This window comes from Lissotriton vulgaris, unplaced genomic scaffold, assembly GCF_964263255.1.
Source record: "Lissotriton vulgaris unplaced genomic scaffold, aLisVul1.2 SCAFFOLD_1424, whole genome shotgun sequence".
Classification (NCBI taxonomy): Eukaryota; Metazoa; Chordata; class Amphibia; order Caudata; family Salamandridae; genus Lissotriton; species Lissotriton vulgaris.
In genome coordinates this window covers 196,334-216,844 of record NW_028252076.1, presented here as the reverse complement: position 1 = coordinate 216,844, position 20,511 = coordinate 196,334, and the positions used below count along the sequence as shown (strand labels likewise).

At 49.7% G+C, this 20,511-nt stretch overlaps 1 protein-coding gene across 1 annotated transcript in view; it reads left to right on the top strand.

Moving 5' to 3' along the window:
• Positions 1-20,511, top strand: part of LOC147662684 (ATP-dependent chromatin remodeler CHD2-like) — a gene marked incomplete at its 3' end in the record, with an annotated part of 564,171 nt that overhangs the window by 402,498 nt on the left and 141,162 nt on the right. The gene's annotated exons all lie outside the window — the stretch shown is intronic.

Below are 20,511 nucleotides of genomic sequence, written 5' to 3'. Positions count from 1 at the left end.
AGCCGCAGTAAGACGTGAGCCTCCCTGCGGCGTGGCGGAAATCCTACACTGGTTGGCTAAGAAAACACTCCGGCGGGCGGTGTGTAAGAGGATGGCCACTCACTTTTGAATGCCGCACGGCAGGGTGACGTGGCGGCATAAAGGAGGGGAGTAACAGGAGGAGACGGCACTCGCGGCCCAGACCCGGCCGGACGGCAGGGCGCAAATGGTAGCGAGCTGGGGACCTAACTCCCGACAGGAAAGCTCCCCTCCGCAACACGCAGAAGGCGTGGGCAACCAACCACTGGAGCACCAATAGACTGGCAATAAACTGGTTTGTGTACAAGCCCCATTTTCCAACTAAGGAGGGCACAAAAAGACTGACACCTGTTTTCACAAGATGGTGTCATAATTTGTAATATGGCAATTATGATTGATGATTACTGTTCGTAAAATGGAAGATTGCTTGAAACCAGTTTGTGTTATTAATATGTCTTTGGTTATTAATAAACTGCGGCCAACAACGACCACTACTAATACCAGTTATTGTTGGCTGACATTATTTCCCACCATTGGCAACAGCAGAATGCGGGGGCCGGTAAGTATGTATGCTTGGGTCTCCGCGGAATAGGCACATGCGAGGGTTATGTTTTCTGACAGAAAATTACTTCATTTTTAACAACTTTTGTACTTACTTTGATATTTTACATCTAGTCAAGTAAGAAACTGTCTTTTTAAGTCAGTTTAGTGAGCATTTTCAGCTGAGAATGCCTTCACTTTTTGACAAATGTCCTTCTTGTGGCAACAAGAAGGCAAAATCAGACAACCACGACGTCTGTATCCTGTGTCTGCCTGAGGAACATGATCCAGGCACCTGTCCTCACTGCGAGCACCTCAGGCTGAAACATCTTCAAAAGAGAAATCTTCACACCCTTCAGCTTCAGCGTCGGGCTTGGCGCTGAGGAAAGAACCACCGGTGGGTCATTTATCTTCAAAACTGCCGTCGACGGCGGGCTCGCTGTCGAAAAGAAGACCAGGTACGTCGATGACGTCAAAGAATCAAGCTCCGTCGTCGAAATCCCCTGCGCCGTTGTCAACCCAGCGACGATCGGTGTCGAGGGAGGTCACTCCTCCGCCGTCGTCAACCGGGCGACGATCGGCGTCGAGAAATGTGACTCCGCAGTCAACCAGGCGACGGTCGGCGTCGAGATCCTAGGCCCCTCCGCCATCGTCAACCCGGCAACGATCGGCGTCGAGGGAGGTCACTCCTCCGCCATAGTCATCCAGGCGACGACCGGCGTCGAGAAGTGTGACCCCCTCCGCCGTCGTCTAAGAAACCACGTTCGGCGTCGAGGACCAAGGCCCGTCGACAACCAAACATCGATCGGCGTCGAGGAGGCAGTCTCCTTCGACGTCTCGTCGACGCTCAGCGTCGAGGATGGCCAATACCCCTCCGCCGTTGTCGCACAGACATTCGACGTCGCGAGAGAGAGGGCTCTATCGACGGCTGGTCATCGCCGTTCGACGTCGAGGGAGGCTCCGCCGTCGGCTGCTCATCGCCGTTCGGCGTCGAGAGACAGTAGATCCTCGCATCGATCGCCGTCGAGACATTCCATGTCGAGATTGATGGCCCCGCCGACTTCCCAGAGGCATTCGACGTCGAGATAAAAACGTTTGACGCCAGAACGCTCGACGTCGAGACATTCAGAAAGAGCTCGATCGTCGTTGAGGAACTCTGTGATCATGGTTACGGAGTCAGCTTCTCGTCATTCCACTTCACAGTCTTCTGGCTCCTCAACGTCATCCTCAAGATCCAGAAGTCCTGTCCACAGATCTCCTGTGCGTCAGCCAGATCCTTCGGCTGCGGAGGTCAGACTGTCACCTAGATGGTACAGGTCATTGAATCATTGGCGAAAGTCAGGAGCTGCCAAACGTATGCGTGAATATGTCAGTCCGCAGCACAGATCTCCTCTACAAAGGCTGGTGGCGTAAGTGGACAGGCGCAGTCCTCCCATGCGCCAAGCAGACAAATCGCCTGTGAGAAGGCAAAGGCAAAGGCAGATCAGGAAAAATGTAATCAGCTAGCCAGCTTTTTCCAAGGAAAAATCCCAAAAATTCTGGACTCCATCCCTCCGACTAATTCGAGCGAGACCGACGATCCCCCCGACACTTCGAGCACCCCTCGCCTAACTTCCTGGGGACAAATAACCAACGAAGAAGTAGAGAATACGCTCACATCCATCAAAAGCGGATCTCCTAGGGACCCCGCCCCGCTACGAATCCTTAAAGAAGTCGCTCCCATTATCATCCCCCCCCTCACCCAGCTGATCAACGCTTCTTTTCAACAGGGAGTCGTCCCCCCTAGTTGGAAAGCGGCAGTCGTTAAGGCGCTGCTAAAAAAACCCTCCTTGGACGCAGCAGAACTGGCCAACTACCGACCAATATCCCTCCTCCCCGGGACCAGCAAGGTTGCAGAGAAACTGGTGAATAAGAAACTCTCCCAGTTTCTTGAATCTAATAATCTGCTAAAAAACTCGCAGACAGGTTTCCGCCCAGGACAGGGCACTGACATCGCCCTCCTGGCTGCAGTGGAGGAGGCCAGAGCGCTCTTAGACGAGGGAGGATCAGTGGCAGTGATCCTCCTCGACCTGAGCGCGGCCTTCGACACCGTCAACCACCAACTCCTGGTCAAACGACTCAAGAAGGTAGGAGTAGAAGGCACCGCTCTATCCTGGCTTTCCTCCTTTCTGGCCCAACGCTCCTTCCAGATCTGGGAAAATAACACCCGCTCCTCCGATACACCCCTCCAATGTGGGGTGCCTCAGGGCTCCTCCCTGAGCCCCACATTGTTTAACATCTATATGTCCCCATTGGAGGAGGTCGTCATCCCGTTCGGAGTGAGCATTGTCAGCTATGCGGATGACACACAGCTAGTTGTCTCCCTTTCCCACCCTAGTCAACAGCCAGCGGACCTATTCAACTGCTTGACGCAGATCCAAGGGTGGATGAATAACTCAGCCTTAAAGCTGAATGGTTCTAAAACTGACATTCTCCTTCTGGGTCAGAAAGGACGCGCCTTCCCTTTGAACACCTGGCCACCCTGTCTGGGCCCCCCCTGCTCCCAAACAGGAAGTAAAAAGCCTGGGAGTATGGATTGAAACAGATCTTTCTTTTACCACGCAGGCCAAAAAAGTAGCAGGCACCTGCTTCGGCCTACTCAAATCGATGAGAAAGATCCTGCCCCTCCTTCCATCCACATCGCAAAGACTTCTCATCCAAGGCCTTATTCTGTCCAGGCTTGACTATAGCAATGCTATATACCTGGGCGCACCCGAAGCAACCCTAAATAAACTGCAGAAAATTCAAAATGCTGCCGCCCGGATCCTCACGCATACTCCTGCCAGAGCTTCAGCCAAACCTGCTCTGAAGCTCCTTCACTGGCTTCCAGTGAGGGAACGAATAACATTCAAAGCCTTAAGCCTGGCTCATAGGCTAGTGCAGAATCAGGGCCCCCCCATTCTGAGGAAATTCATACAACCCTATAAAGCCCCTAGATCTCTCCGATCGGACAAGGAGTCCCTCATCACCGTGCCCAGATTCAAAAAAACCCGCACGGGTGGAAGACGTTTCTCGATCCACACAGCACGCCTATGGAACGCCCTTCCTCGAGACCTGAGGAAAGAATCGAACTACCTACGATTCAGGAAACGACTCAAAACTCACTTGTTCCCTTAAAACAACTTTTAACCACTTCTATTTTTAATTGCTTCTGTTTAAAATTGCTTCTGTCCAAAATTGCTGTCCCCCTCTTTTACCCCCGCCCCCACTGGTGTAGGGATTTTTAGCGCTGGGATACCTCAGGGTGACTACGCGCTCTATAAAATTTTTTAATAATAATAATAATAAGAAGGCCAACCAGATCCCGCTCTCCCAGAAGAGAAGATCCGGTCAGATCTTGTTCACCCAGAAGAGAAGATCCGGTCAGATCTCGTTCTCCTAGAAGGGAAGAGCACCCAAGAAGATCACGTGAGAGGAGGCACAGTGCTCACCGTAGGCGTCGAAGAACTCTGTCTACTTCATCTACCTCTTCTACCAGGTCTTCCAAGAGGGGTTACTCTCCCATGCTCGTGGATAGTCCTATTTCTAGATCCTCCCCAGTGGATGACATCGGCACTTATCTAGATGTCTCAGAAGCTGAGCATTGAAATGTCTGTCCCCCAGGTTACTGCCTCTCGTCCACTGCTGCCTTTAGTCCCAGGGATTATGGATCCTGTCAAGGACATTTTCCTAACTCCATCAACCATCAAAGCGGTGCCGGCCCGCATACAGAAAAAATACAAACCAGCTTCCTCCCACCCAGTTTATGTCAAATCTGACCCTCCAGCAGACTCTGTGATAGTGGCAGCGGCAAGGAAGACGCATGCAGTTGCTGCTTCCTCTTTAGTACCACCAGATAAGGACAGCAAATCACAGGACTCGTGGGGTCGCAAGGTTTGCAATTCAGCTGCCTCCACGCTGAAGGTCTCCAGTGCGTCCGCGCTGTTGGGTAGATACGATAGAGCCTTATGGGACTCCATGAAAAGGTTCAAGTCTAAGCTACCAAAGGAGGACCAGAAGGACTTCGAAGAAATAATGATGGAAGGATGTCTGGTGGCGAACCAGTTGATAAGCACAGCGGCGGACAGTGCAGTGCTTGCGGCGCATTCCTACTCACATGGGGTTTGTGCCAGGAGGTCAGCTTGGTTGCCCCTCACAGGGCTGAAGCCTGATGCTCAACAACGCATCCTAAATCTTCCTTTTTCGGGGTCCTCTCTCTTCGGAGAACATGCTGACGAAGAGATGACTCGTATGAAGACCGAGCTGGATACGGTAAAAGCGGTTGGTTTGGAGAAGAAAAAAGAATTCAAACGCCGTTTTAAGACCAGCAAGGGAGAAGGGGCTCAACAGAGGGTTCAAACCCCTCAGTGGTCCCAAAACAAGAACCAGGGAAAATCCCAGTTTCAAAGCAAATCCAACAGAGGTAGAGGAGGTCACCAGCAGTCCTCTTCCACCACGAGAGGAGGAAAGGCTTGAGCAGTGGCTTCCTCTGGCGCCGTTGCCCACTCCAGTGGGAGGAAGTGCTTTACAACACCTGGCAGAGTGGGTCAGCATCACAAGGGATCGGTGGGTGCTGAATATACTGCGCAATGGATACATGCTACGTTTCCGGGCGCTTCCAAAGAACATTCCTCCAAAGAACTCTTGCCCTCACCAGCTAAGCTTGCTCCGAAGAGAGGTGAAAATTATTCTACAAAAAAGAGCTATAGAGGAAGTGCCTCCCTCTCAAAGGGGAAAGGGAGTCTACTCCAGATACTTTCTTGTCTCCAAAAAAGATCAGGAGGACAAGTTCAGACCCATACTCGATCTTCGTCTCCTAAACAAGGTCATTGTCAGAGAAAAGTTCTGCATGTTAGCTCTTCACCAAATATGCCCACATCTTCAAGCCGGAGATTGGATGTGTTCGGTGGATCTGCAAGATGCATTCTTTCACATTCCGATTGCACTACGGCATCGCAAGTACTTGAGGTTTGTTGTAGGAAACAAACACTACCAGTACAAAGTGCTACCCTTCGGACTCAAGTCCGCACCACGAGTCTTCACCAAATGCATGGCAGTGGTGGCGGCTTTTTTTCACAAAAAGGGGCTCTTCATCTATCCGTACCTGGACGACTGGCTCCTAAAAGGCCCATCTCCGCTTCAGGTAGCACATGATCTTCAACTCTGCCTACACCAGTTGCACAGGCTCGGTCTCGATGTCAATCTGAAGAAGTCAGTCCAGCGGCCGACACAGTCCATCCACTACCTAGGCTCCGTTCTGGACACAAAATTGGGAAAAGCGTTTCCTTCGGAGGAGAGACTTTTTTCCATGAGACAGAAATGTGGGATTCTACTAGAGTCTCGGTTTCCAACAGTCCGACAGGTAGCCTCCCTGCTGGGTTCCATGGCGTCCTGCATTTTTCTCATCCCGAACGCCAGGCTGAGAATTCGGCCTCTACAACAAGCTCTCGAAGACCAGTGGGACCAAGCGACAGGGCGTTGGGAAGATCGTATCACTCTTTCCCAAGCAGCGAAGGATGCCATCAAATGGTGGACTCGGACGAGGAATGTGCTAGTGGGAGTGCCTTTTCACCAGCCTCTACCAACCCAGTCTATAGTGACAGATGCCTCTCTGCAAGGCTGGGGAGCGCACATGGATCCCCTTCAGATTCAGGGTCAGTGGTCTGCGCAGGAGCAGACGTACCACATCAACATGCTGGAACTCAGAGCGGTGTATCTAGCTCTCAAAGCTTTTCTTCCAGCAATCGAGTCCAACTCAGTCCTAGTTCAGATGGACAATACAACCACCATGTTCTATCTGAACAAGCAAGAAGGCACTTGGTCACGCCCTCTTTCCTCGGAGGCTCAAACCATCTGGCACTGGCTTCTCTCTCGAAGCCTCTAAGTGGTGGCGGTGCACCTTCCAGGCGAGTTAAACATCAAAGCAGACGCACTCAGCAGGCACTTCGAAGATCAGCCAGACTGGGTGCTAAACGACGAAGTGGTAAAAGAGCTGTTTTGTTGTTGGGGTCGTCCAGCCATGTACTTGTTTGCAGACGAGGAAAACGCAAAATGCCTTCGCGTCCAGGTTCCACCGGCCAGGGATGCAGGGGAATGCTCCCCTGATGCATTGGTCGGGAACATTTGCTTACACGTTTCCTCCCCTGGCTCTGATTCCGAAGGTAGTGTCCAAGCTCCTCAGGTCAGACATGAGATGATCTTGATAGCTCCGGATTGGCCACGGCAGTGGTGGGACCCGGACCTTCTGCATCTGTCTGTGTGTCCACACAGACGACTTCCTTGCAGGCCGGACCTGTTGAGCAAGATGAACGGGAGGATACTGCATCCCAACCTCCCATCACTGAACCTAACAGCATGGCACCTGAGGTCCTGCAATATGGGCATCTGAACCTGCCTCCCGAATGTATGCACATGTTTAAAAGAGGCTAAGAGACCTTCCACGAGAGCGTCTTATGCGTTTAAGTGGAACATGTTTTACATATGGTGTAGGGATGGTCACCTAGATTTGATTTGATTTGATTTGATTTGGACTTGTAGAGCGCATGGCTGCCCTGGAGCGTCTACTAAAGAGCAGGAGGAAGTAATCCTTCCATACCTCCTTTCCTTGGCGACTTCTGGGTTGAAATATGCTTCCATTACAGTGCATCTGTCAGCCATAGTAGCGTACAGGAAATCACCTAATCAGATTTCTTTCTTTCAGGTTCCGGTGGTTAAGGACTTCCTCCAGGGGTTGAAAAAAGTCTATCCCCCTGTGCGAAATCCTTCTCCTCCTTGGGAATTGAACCTGGTTCTATCCAGGTTAATGTCACCTCCTTTCGAACCTATCCACAAGGCCTCTTTGCAACATCTCTCTTGGAAAGCAGCCTTTTTAGTGGCGATTACATCAGCGCGCAGAGTAAGTGAGATACAAGCGCTCTGTGCAAAGGAACCATATACTGTTTTCCACCACAATAGAGTAGTCCTGAGAGCTCATCCATCCTTCTTGCCTAAGGTGGTTTCCTATTTTTCATATAAATCAGTCCAATTCCCTCCCTTTGGTTTTTCCAAATCCTACGACCTCAGCCGAGCGGTCACTGCACTCCTTGGATCTTAAGAGAGTGCTCAAGTTCTATTTGGAAAAGACCAAGGGAATCGGGAAGACGGATCAGCTGTTTATAAACTATAGTTCAATGAGAACGGGCTTTCCAGCGGTCAAGAGATCCATCTCCAGATGGATTGTCTCCTGCATTAAATTGGCCTATCATCTTGCAGGCAAGCCTTTATTGGTATCACCCAAAGCGCATTCTACCAGAGTGAAAGCGGCCACAGTGGCGTTCTTACATGACATTCCAATGTCAGAGATATGCAAGGCTGCAACCTGGAAATCAGTTCATACCTTTATGAGGCATTACTGTGTAGAATCTGATTCCAGGGCCGATACTCAAGTAGGGCAAGCCTACTTGAGAAATCTGTTTGGGTAGCCTATGGCCTGCTCAGGCTTGTTGATGAGACTACTGTCTTGTTATTGCTTGGCCCGCAGGAATGAGGAGAGGCTCGCTAATCTATTCCAATGCTTATGACTATTGATGAGGATCCCCTGGAAGAGAAGGATTAGTTACTTACCTGTAATCCTAGTTATCTTCCAGGGGTATCCTCATCAAACTCATAAGCAACCCTCCCGCCTCCCCGGGTAAAGGACATTCTTTAATAAGGAGATATTGTTAACCTATTTCTTACTTGTTTTTTCAGTCTCCGAAAAGAACAACTGACCTAACTGTCACCCCTGAGGCATGATGGGATACTGGGGGTCATGAGTGCCTTAAAAGCACGGTGTCAGTTTTTTGTATCACATACAGCTACAGGTTAGCTTTTCAGTCTTTTTAGACTGGGTGTTTGCAATGCAGCCTGGGAGCTTTCTATGCTTTCAGTGAGTTAGAAGAATTTCTACTGCTTTCTAAGCATCAAAACAGTTTCTAAACAATCTTTGGTGTTGTTTCTCATGTTTCTAATGCATATTATTCATGTATGGTGGAAATTCTTCACATCCTATCTCAGCTCTGATGTTATTTGGCTGCTATTGCATACTTTTATATATATAGGTATATATATATAGAAAGAAAAAGTTGCCGCTAGGTGGGGATGCACCTACAGGTAGGAATTGATGCCAATGCAAGGGCGCGAGCTGCGAACAGAGTCCCTTTCCTGCCAGACTCGTTTCGGGCCACCGGCCTCTTCAGTGGCAGCACATGTGACCTGACGGCAAGCTGCAGGCACCAGTAAATACCCTCAGTAATTATGCACTGGTGTAAAACCTGAAGCAATGCTCTCTGGGACTGGTGGTTCCGTAAAACCCAAGTGGGTTGCCGCCGCCATTCGCATGCAAAAAAAGTATTCAAGGGATCATCTAACTCCTCGAAAGAAACGTTTAAAATAGTCAAACAACTCCTTAAGGTCCCTTCCCCGGTGACTTCCCAAGAATATACTGAAGCAAGGTGCAATCAGTTAGCGGATTTCTTTGACGCCAAGATACAAAGAATCCTTGATAAGCCTACCACAGAACGTCACCACTACCGGCGGCGACACTTATCTGGCACCTACCTCCGGCCCTTTGCTGGACTCTTTTAGTTGTATCACCATGGAGGATTTTTGTAAAGTCCTATCTTCCCTGAACAGTGGTTCTCCATCTGACCCGGCGCCTATGTACATCCTTAAACAGATTGCAGACACCATTGCCCCCCTAGCAACAGAGCTGCTAAACTCCTCATTTGCCTGCGAGGTGGTGCCACCCAGCTGGAAACAGGCTAGAGTCAAAACGCTCCTAAAAAAATGGGGCTTGATACCTCTGACCTGACCAATTTCCGCCCGATCTCATTATTACCTAGTTTGGGCAAAATTGCCGAAAAAATGGTCAACCAGCAGCTCTCTGAGTTTTTAGAATGCAATGGGCTGCTGAGTGACTCCCAAACGGGTTTTCGCCCGGGACAGGGCACTGACACAGCCCTGATAGTGGTGGCAGAGGAGGCAAGGTGCATCTTAGATTCGGGAGGATCCGCAGTTGTGATCCTCCTGGATCTAAGTGCAGCGTTCGATACGGTGGACCATGAAATATTAGTCCACCGTCTCGCCAGATTAGGCATAACAGGACTGGCCCTGAGATTGCTTGAATCCTTTTTGAATAACCGATCGTTTAAGATCTGGGAAAGTGGTGTACAGTCCAAATCAACCCCCCTCCAGTGTGGAGTGCCTCAGGGCTCCTCTTTGATCCCTACCTTGTTTAACGTCTATATGGCCCCACTGGAGGAGGTGGTGGCCCCCTTTGGGATTAAATCAGTCACCTACGCAGACGACACCCAATTAGTCGTCTCGCTAACCCAACAAGACGGATGTCTGGACAATCTTTCAGCCTGCCTTGCCGGAATATTCTCCTGGATGACTGGCTCGCGGCTCAAACTCAATGGAGCAAAAAACGGTGATCATGCTCCTGGGTCACCAATTTACATCTCTCCCTAAAGCTTCCTGGCCTCCCTGTATGGGTGAGCTGCCGACACCGAAAGAAAAAATCAAAAGCTTGGGGGTGTGGTTTGAGCCCGACCTAACCTTCAGGACACATGCTCAGAAAGTCGCAGGCGTCTGCTTTGGCCTGCTTCGAGCAGTGCGAAAAGTTCTTCCCCTCCTGCCTTTCCAGTCCAGGAAACTACTGATCCAGGGTTTCATTTTATCCAGACTGGACTATATTAACGCCCTATTCCTAGCCACCTGAAGCCACCATCAATATCCTGCAACGGGTGCAGAACGCAGCAGCCAGGATGCTTTTTGGGGCCCCAAGAAGATCGTCGGCCAGACCAGCGTTGAGAGCTCTCCACTGGCTACCAGTTTGCGGAAGAATTGTCTTCAAATCGCTCTGTATCACCCACAAGCCGCTCCAGGGTAAAGGCCCCTCGGCTCTTAGGAGCCTGATCTGCCCTTATAAATCCTCCCGGGCTTTCCGGTCGGATCTGGAAAATCTAGCCATAGTTCCAAGAGTGAGGAAGACTCGCACAGGGGGACGCCGTTTCACTGTAAATGCGGCAAAAAATTGGAACGCTCTCCCCAGACCGATTCGGACCGAACCCTGCTATCTTTAATTCTGAAAGTCTCTTAAAACTTTTCTTTTTCCCAAGATCCTTTAAGTAATGGTTCCCCTCTCAGTCTGTTTTTGTTCTCTGTTGGGTTAGCGCTGGGATGCTCTAGGGCAGCCGTGCGCTTTACAAATTAAATTTCATTTCATTTCATTTCATTGCCAATGTCCCGCAAGCACCCCGCAAGTAAAGGCACCTTCTGTACCACAGAGAGCTGCCCAAGTAAGGCAGCTTTGGACCCGCCGTTGTAAGCGGTAGTGCAACCCCGCGACCGGGCAAGGCCGCCAATAATAGAAAGAAAAAGTTGCCGCTAGGTGGGGATGCACTTACAGGTAGGAATTGATGCCAACGCAAGGGCGCAAGCTGCGAACAGAGTCCCTTTCCTGCCAGACGCGTTTCGGGCCAATGCCCTCTTCAGTGGCAGCACATGTGACCTGTCGGCAAGCTGCAGGCACCAGTAAATACTCTCAGTAATTATGCATAGGTGTAAAACCTGAAGCAATGCTCTCTGGGACTGGTCGTTCCGTAAAACCCAAGTGGGTCACCGCCGCCATTCGCCTGCAAAAAAGTATTAAAGGGATTGCCAATGTCCCTGCAAGCACCCGCAAGTAAAGGCACCTCCTGTACCACAAAGAGCTGCCCAAGTAAGGCAGCTGTGGACCCGCAGTTGTAAGCGGTAGTGCAACCCCGCGACCGGGCAAGGCCGCCAATAATAGAAAGAAAAAGTTGCCGCTAGGTGGGGATGCACTTACAGGTAGGAATTGATGCCAACGCAAGGGCGCGAGCTGCAAACAGAGTCCCTTTCCTGCCAGAGGGGTTTCGGGCCAACGCCCTCTTCAGTGGCAGCACATGTGACCTGACGGCAAGCTGCAGGCACCAGTAAATGTGAGAAGTTGGCCTGATATATAGTGCTCACTATTCTAGTGATCACTGTGTATCATACCAAACGACCCTTATTGATGATTGGTTGTAAGTCAACCTTATAGACCAGCTATCCTAGTAGCATGGACAAGAGCAGTCTTTAGGCTAAACTCTAGAGGGCGTGTTAAGCCAGCTTTTATACCATCACATATACCCCTTGAACACCAAGTGAAAGGACACCACACAAGTTGTTATGAAAATAAAGGATATTTATTTATAACAAGTCTACCCTGAACTCTTTATGAGTCAGGGAGCTAAGCACAATAAAAAACTCTTAAGAAAATACTTTAAGTCGCACAATTTACACAAATGCCCGAGGGGCACGAAAAACCATATACACTAAAAGTGGAATGCGAAATACTAGCAGGTAAGTAACAAGATCCAGAGGCTTCAGGATCGCTAGGACTACACTACTGAACCCTAAGGTTAGGAGCAGGAGGCCTAGGGAGATTGGGTGCAGAGTGTGCACTCTCACGCGGGATGCGGGACAAAGTCTATGGATGCTAGTAATTCTAAAGTCACTGTTTCCGGACGAATCCGACTAGGTAGACTAAAAACGAAAAAGGATCTGGACACTTAGATAGTGAACCTACGTTGGAGCACCGAAATGCTCGGGTTACCTAGCCATGGGGCCGCATCTGCATAGGGTTCAAAAGACGTCGGGAATCCTCGTTGTAGCCTATGGAGCCTGAAAGAAGTTGTTGCTGGCAGGCGACCAGTGAAGAAGTTCGGTGTGATCCAAGCCTGGATCGGTGATGGAGATGACCTGAAAGCAGAGGGGACTCAGTTCTTAATCACTAGCCAGTGATTGTATGGGCACCAGGATGGCACCGGATGAAGTCACCTCGACCAGGTGAGTGGGCGACGCTGGACTCTGCTGTCCCTCGGACCAGGAGGCGTTGTCGGCGACCGGGCTGGAGGTGCGAGCTGTCCCACGAAGGTGTCTGCTGTCGGCGATACTGGAACCAGGATTGGAGCAACAAGCCTTGGCAAAGGCAAGCCCACGCTGTGGAGTCAAGATGGCGTCTGGAGTGGACCAGGAGGGTCCGGGGTGCTCCTCTTTTGGAAGGGAGCAAGGGCAAGTCTGGAGCAACCAGACCAGCGGTGAAATCGTCGTGGTGCGTCGTCAGGAGGGCCACTAGCCAGCAGGCAAGTGACCGGACAACGCGGTGAGCAGCAAAGAGCAGAAGGGCCCCACGCAGATCTCGTGGATGCTGGGGGGCTGGACTTCGGTGCTGGAGCTGCTCAGGGTTAGGGCTTCTCAGACCACAAAGCACTCACTCGAGGATCCCTCGGCGGTCGTGCTGGTTGAGCGTCATGCAGTTTTGAAGATGGCCGGTCCCTCAGGTCTCGTCACACCCACGAATCTCAGCTGGGCTGATGATGTAGGTAGAGGTCAGAGGTGTCAGGGAAGCCGGGTCTCGTCGTGCTGGTCGGTCGGATTACGGAGGAAGGACGTGCAGCAAACCGCAGTGTTCTTAGTTGGTGCCCGCAGATGCAGGGTGACTACTCCTTAGCCACAAGGGAGAAATCTTGAGAAGAAGTCTTGAGTTCCTTTCGTAGAAAGTAGTTTCAGGATTCAAAGATGATCTAATTTGGAAGGGTCCTGTGAGAAGTTGGCCCGATATGCAACGTTCGCTATTCTAGCGACCGCTATGTATCGTTCCAACGACCCTTATGGTGTTTGGTTGTAAGTCAACCTATAGACCAGCTATCCTAGTAGCGTGGATACGAGCAGTCTAAGGTTAAAGACTCGAGAGGGCGCGTTAAGCCAGCTGTTTACCACACATGTACCCCTTGAACACCCAGTGAAAGGACACCACACAAGTGTTATGAAAATAAACAGTATATTTATTAAGAATCACAACAGCCCTGTACTCTTTATGAGGACAGGGTACTAAGCACAAACCAAATCTCTTTAGCAAATACTTCAAGTGCACAATTAAAACAAGTGTCCGAGGACACGGAAAGATTAAGGTCTCGGGCGGACCCGATAAGGCAAGTCGGAAGCGAGGGACTCAGGACCCTAGAGTAAGGAGGCTATGCAGGCACCGAAATGCCGAGTTACCTAGCCACGAGGGCTGCGGCTGCACAAGTCTTACAGGCGTCGGGGTCTTCGCTGACGAGCCAGGAGCCGGAAGAAAAGGAGTTGCTGGCCGGCGACCAGTGCTGAATAGTTCGTAGAGATCCAAGCCTGGATCGGAGATTGATGAAACCTGAAAGCAGAGGGGACCAAGTTCATACTACTAGCCAGTAGTCAGAGGGTACCAGGAAGGCACCGGTTGGCCGTCACCTCGACTAGGTGAGTGGGCGACGCTAGGCTCTGCAGTCTCACGGACCAGGAGGCGTTGTCGGCGACCACGGTGGAGGTGCGAGCTGTCCCACGAAGGATGATGCTGTCGGCGTCGCTGGGCCCAGGATGGGGCAACAAGCCTTGGCAGATCTCAGGGCCACGTGGTGGGCCTAAGATGGCGTCTTGAGTGGACCAGGAGGGTCCGGGGTGCTTCTCGCAAAGATGGAAGCAAGGGCCAGTCTGGAGCAACCAGACCAGCAGTGATGATTCTCGGATGTCGTCACAGAAGGGCACAAGCCAGCGGCTAGTGACCAGACAACGTGCTGAGCAGCGAGCAGAAGGGCCCCACGCAGATCGTGGAGATGCTGGGAGACTGCACTTCGGTGCTGGAGCGGCTCAGGGTCGGGGCTTCTCGGACCCCAGAGCACTCACCAGAGAGTTACCTCGATGGTCGTGCTGGTTTTAAGAGCGTGCAGGTTCTGATGATGGCCGGTCCCTCGAGGTCTCGTCGCACCCACAGATCACAGCTGAGCTGATGACGTGGGTAGAGGTCAGAGGTGCCAGGGAAGCCGGTTCTCGTCGAGCTGGGCCGTCGGATTCCTTGAGGAAGAACTTACAGCAAACCGCAGAGTTCTTAGTTGGTGCCCGCTGATGCAGGGTGACTACTCCTTAGTCACAAGGGAGAAATCTTGAGAAGAGTCTTGAATGTCCTTTCGTAGAAAGTAGTTCTTGAATCAAAGATGATCTAATTTGGAAGGGTCCCCGCTCCGGTCTTTATTCTAAAGAAAGGGGTGGGTACATGACTAGGTCCTGCCCTAAGGGTGGGACCAGAAAGGGGGGTAGTTACACCCCTCTCCCCTGCCGGACTTTCCCCAGGCCAGGGCTGTCGCCCCTGGAACTGGTTCTAACCGGCAGATGCGTAGTGAGCACCGGGGTGCCACTCCGCAGTCACCTTCTCGCCAAAGCCCTACCTACCCCGAATACACAAACCCCGTCTGGGACGGTGCGAACACCGCCCTCGACAGGAAACCCTTTGTCCAAGTGCTCCTCGCTGGAAGGACTCCCAGCAGCAGGAGGTCAGACTCATGTCTGTGGTGGCAGCATCCATTTTGTGAAGCTGAGGCTTCAGTTAACTTTAACCGGGGTTCACAGTTACGTACATGTCGTGTCCCTCTAGAAGGGTGGAATGCTAATCTCGTCGCCAGCATTGGTGAGAGGGCAGCACCCCGATTCGTATGACACCTTACTCGACATGCCTTGATAACGCGACACCGGAGTTACCGATATGGTACGCGTTATCATGGAACAGCTATTGGGTCTTGATTCCGCAAGCTGCAACCGGGCTCGGCTCGGGCCTGAACCTAGCTCACACGAGCCCACGCACTCTGCCTTCAGGATCGTTAAGGCCTGCCATAGGAGTGACTGATAGGAACTCGGGTGTCCATTGTATGGTTAGATATAGAGCTACTATACCTAAAGCGAAGGGTGGTTACACGTCTTCGCCCCAGCTGTCGTGCAGCCAGTGGTGTCAAATTTAGGAGGCCAGCCAGGGGTGGCATAATACATGCTTCAGCCCCTGGCGGCCCTGGGTACACCTATGCCCTGAGTTACAGGGTCTGACAAGGTGGCCCAGTACCAATTGGAAATGTACCTAGGGTACATGGAATCCATTTTAAAGAGAGAGCAGTAGGCCTGGGGTCCTGATTGGCAGGGTCCCAGGTCGACTATGTCCAAAACCAGCTAAAACACAGGGCAAAAAGTTGGGGGCAACCATAGTCAGGATGTACCTTCCTACAGGTCCCCGCTCCCACCTTTATACTAAAGAAAGGGGCTAGCATTTGCCAAGAGTTGTTGCCCCAATCCTGGGTCCAGCGACGTCGACAGCAGATACCATCGTGGGACAGCTCGCACCTCCATCCTGGTCGCCGACAACGCCTCCTGGTCCGAGAGACTGCAGAGCCCAGCGTCGCCCACTCACCTGGTCGAGGTGACTTCGTCTGGTGCCATCCTGGTGCCCATCTAATCACTGGCTAGTGATTCAGAACTTGGTCCCCTCTGCTTACAGGTATCCATCATCACCGATCCAGGCTTGGGTCACATTGAACTTCATCACTGGTCGCCTGCCAGCAACTTCTTCTTTCAGGCTCCATAGACTGCAACGAGGATTCCCGACGTCTTTTCAGCCCCATGCAGCCGCAGCCCCTGGGCTAGGTAACCTGAGCATTTCGGTGCTCCAGCATAGCTTAACTATCTAAGTGAGTTTGAAAAAACAGGTAATTAGGAACAATATTTAGTAGATGGACAAAACCTGACATCAGACAGTAATAAATCTGATTAAACACCATGCATGGTACAAAAATATATATTTTTTATTATTATTTTGTTTAAATATTTTTTTATAGTTAAAAGGCACACAATTTATAGTCTCCTCTTTATATGTGACAGTTGATCTACATATATCATGTGCTTAAACTGTTTGGTTCATTTCTAATTTACAATACAGTTAGACATTTCACAATTCGGAGACTATAGTAGTGGTGTTGATCAATTACAATCTAAAAACATGGCTAGATGTTACAACAACTACGCGCGTTTCGGCTGAGAGCCTTCATCAGGAAGCCATGAAATTCCTCAAGTGAACCTTTGTTTGATTGGGTTCAATGGTTGAAGAGACCTCTGGTTATGGCGGTCCAGTAGGGACTGATGAAAATACTGGAAATTCTGTAATTGTGGTCTGTCGCAATGCGCCGTACTACATCAATGACGTTCTTGGGAGGAGCCCAGGGTGGAAGAGGGATGCTGATAAGGTAAACTGGAGTGCCTTTGTTTGATTGGGTTCAATGGTTGAAGAGACCTCTGGTTATGGCGGTCCAGTAGGGACTGATGAAAATACTGGAAATTCTGTAATTGTGGTCTGTCGCAATGCGCCGTACTACATCAATGACGTTCTTGGGAGGAGCCCAGGGTGGAAGAGGGATGCTGATAAGGTAAACTGGAGTGCCTGAGGTGGCAGTCCGTCCAGCGTGTGAATGGTGGGGGTCTAAGGTCGGGTACTTCTTATAAATCGGTACATCCACAACGGTGTCCAAGTGAGCCGACCGACTGATGCCGAAAGACTCCACCATTGGAGGGCAGACGGGACTTTAATTTCAGATTGTTATTACCTGGATACGGTATTTAGCATGTTCGTCCGTCTGACGCTGGAAGATTCCACTATTGGAAGACAGGCGGGACTTTAACATGAGACTGTGCTCACTTGGACACCGTTGTGGATGTACCGATTTATAAGAAGTACCCGACCTTAGACCCCCACCATTCACACGCTGGACGGACTGCCACCTCAGGCACTCCAGTTTACCTTATCAGCATCCCTCTTCCACCCTGGGCTCCTCCCAAGAACGTCATTGATGTAGTACGGCGCATTGCGACAGACCACAATTACAGAATTTCCAGTATTTTCATCAGTCCCTACTGGACCGCCATAACCAGAGGTCTCTTCAACCATTGAACCCAATCAAACAAAGGCACTCCAGTTTACCTTATCAGCATCCCTCTTCCACCCTGGGCTCCTCCCAAGAACGTCATTGATGTAGTACGGCGCATTGCGACAGACCACAATTACAGAATTTCCAGTATTTTCATCAGTCCCTACTGGACCGCCATAACCAGAGGTCTCTTCAACCATTGAACCCAATCAAACAAAGGTTCACTTGAGGAATTTCATGGCTTCCTGATGAAGGCTCTCAGCCGAAACGCGCGTAGTTGTTGTAACATCTAGCCATGTTTTTAGATTGTAATTGATCAACACCACTACTATAGTCTCCGAATTGTGAAATGTCTAACTGTATTGTAAATTAGAAATGAACCAAACAGTTTAAGCACATGATATATGTAGATCAACTGTCACATATAAAGAGGAGACTATAAATTGTGTGCCTTTTAACTATAAAAAAATATTTAAACAAAATAATAATAAAAAATATATATTTTTGTACCATGCATGGTGTTTAATCAGATTTATTACTGTCTGATGTCAGGTTTTGTCCATCTACTAAATATTGTTCCTAATTACCTGTTTTTTCAAACTCATTTGTATATCCCGAATTAGGAACTCTAGTCAGGGGTACCCCCTTCTTTTTTTGCATACATTAACTATCTAAGTGTCCAGATCCTTTTTCGTTTCAGCTCTACCTAGTCGGATTCGTCCGATAACACTAACTTTACGAAATCTAGCATCCATAGACTTTGTCCCACATCCCGCGTGAGAGTGCACACTCTGCACCCGATCTCCCTAGGCCTCCTGCTCGTAATCTGAAGGTTCAGTAGTCCAGTCCTAGTGATCCTAAAGCCTTTGAGACTAGTTACTTACCTGCTAGTATTTCGCATTCCACTTTTGTAGTATATGGTTTTCCGTGCCCCTCGGGCATTTGCGTAAATTGTGCGACTTTAAGAATTTCTTTAAGAGCTTTGTATTGTGCTTAGCGCCCTGTCCTCATAAAGAGTCCAGGGGTGTTGTGTTCTAAATAAATATACTTTTATTTTCATAACAACTTGTGTGGTGTCCTTTCACTTGGTTTTCAAGGGGTATATGTGATGGTATAACAGCTGGCTTAACACGCCTTCTAGAGTTTAGCCTAAAGACTGCTTTTGTCCACGCTACATAGCTGGTCTATAAGGTTGACTTACAACCAATCATCAATAAGGGTCGTTTGGTATGATACACAGTGATCACTAGAATATTGAGCACTATATATCAGGCCAACTTCTCACAAGTCCCTTGCTCATTGCACCATCAGGATTCAAGCAAGCCGGGCCGAAGACGGCTGAAATGCCAGAAACCGGTCCCGGAAGCTTGTTTCCTTCCCAGTATAAGAATTGGCTTGGTAGTTTGGTCTGCCCTGTTCCCATGATGCACTGGGCCAGGGTCAGACTAATTTGCATATAGCCAGGTTCTGAGCTGTGATGGTGCAGTGAGCTAAAAAACGGTGATGGATCAAGCCCTGATCTTTGGACTGGGTAAGAGTGGTCTGCTTAATTCAGACACTCTGTTCATCACCACGCCCTTTTCTGAATCGTTTTTGTCCACCATAAGCGTGGAAGGGTATACTCAGATGTGAGTCCCTTGCTCATTGCACCATCAGGATTCAAGCAAGCCGGGCCGAAGACGGCTGAAATGCCAAAAACCGGTCCCCGTAGGCTTGTTTCCTTCCCAGTATAAGAATTGGCTTGGTAGTTTGGTCTGCCCTGTTCCCATGATGCACTGGGCCAGGGTCAGACTAATTTGCATATAGCCAGGTTCTGAGCTGGGATGGTGCAGTGAGCTAAAAAACGGTGATGGATCAGCCCTGATCTTTGGACTGGGTAAGAGTGGTCTGCTTAATGAAGACAGTCTGTTCATCACCACCCCCTTTTCTGATACATTTAGAGAGAGGCACCTGCCAGGGCTGCCCCCTGTCTCCATCCCTCTTCATCCTGACACTGGAGCCACTCCTCCACAGGATCCATTCAAACCCCTCCATCTCTGGAGTTATTTTAAACCAAAAGACAATAAAGGTGGCCGCATACTCTGATGATATTTTGATTGTTGGAAGACGCAGCACGCTCAGTTCCCTGTCTACTAGAGACAATCGAAAGCTATGCTAGGGTGTCCAGCTACAAACTCAATAAAGACTAGTCTGAAATCATGGGATTGAACAATCTTTGTTCAAGGACCTTTTTAATTCTACAGGTTTAACTTGGCAACCCCACTTCATTAAATACCTGTCCCTTAAACCAGACCTTGTCACTCAGAACCACGGAACACTAAGACATCATAATCCAAAAGAAATTAATCTTGCAATTTGGTGCCTGAAGTCTTAGAATTTGGATACTTAAATGTACTTCAAGATCGTATGAACATTCTTAAAGAGGCTCGTAAACCTACCACAAGACAATGTTATAGGGCAAAATGGAAACGTTTCATTATGTCCTGCCACAAACATTACACCAGTCCTCTTCTTGCAAAAGTAGAAAGATTTTTTTTTTACCTATTGCATTTACAACATGCAGGGTTGGCAGACACCGCTATACAATTCCATTTTGCAGCTATTGCAGCATGTTTACAAATAGACAACACCTATCAGTGTTAAAAATTCCAGGTATCAAAGCCTTTATGGAGGGACTTAAAAGGATAATTCTACCTGCTCCAGCATGGAAGTTAAACAGTGTCCTAACAAGACTAACGGGTCCACCTTTTGAACCACAACACTCTTGCCAATTGCAGTACCTCTCATCGAAACTTTCCTTTTTAATCGCTGTTACTTCTCTTAGAAGCGCCAGCGAAATACAGGCATTAACTCCTGAGGAGCCTTTCTTTCAAATACATCGTGACGTGGCTTTCTTAGGGAACATTCCTATTGCTGAAATTTGTAAAGCAGCAAACACAAGGAGATCATGGACGGAGCGTTGAAACTTTTCAGACACTCACCCCCGTCCCCATCATCATTCTTTAGCTCACTCCACCATGCCAGTTCAGACCCAGCCAGATGCAAATCAATCTTGACCCTGTTCTTCATGCGAACAGTCCACGCCAAACTGCTGAGCCAGGTCTTCCCTGGACTGGAAACAAGCATCCTGGGGCTGGTT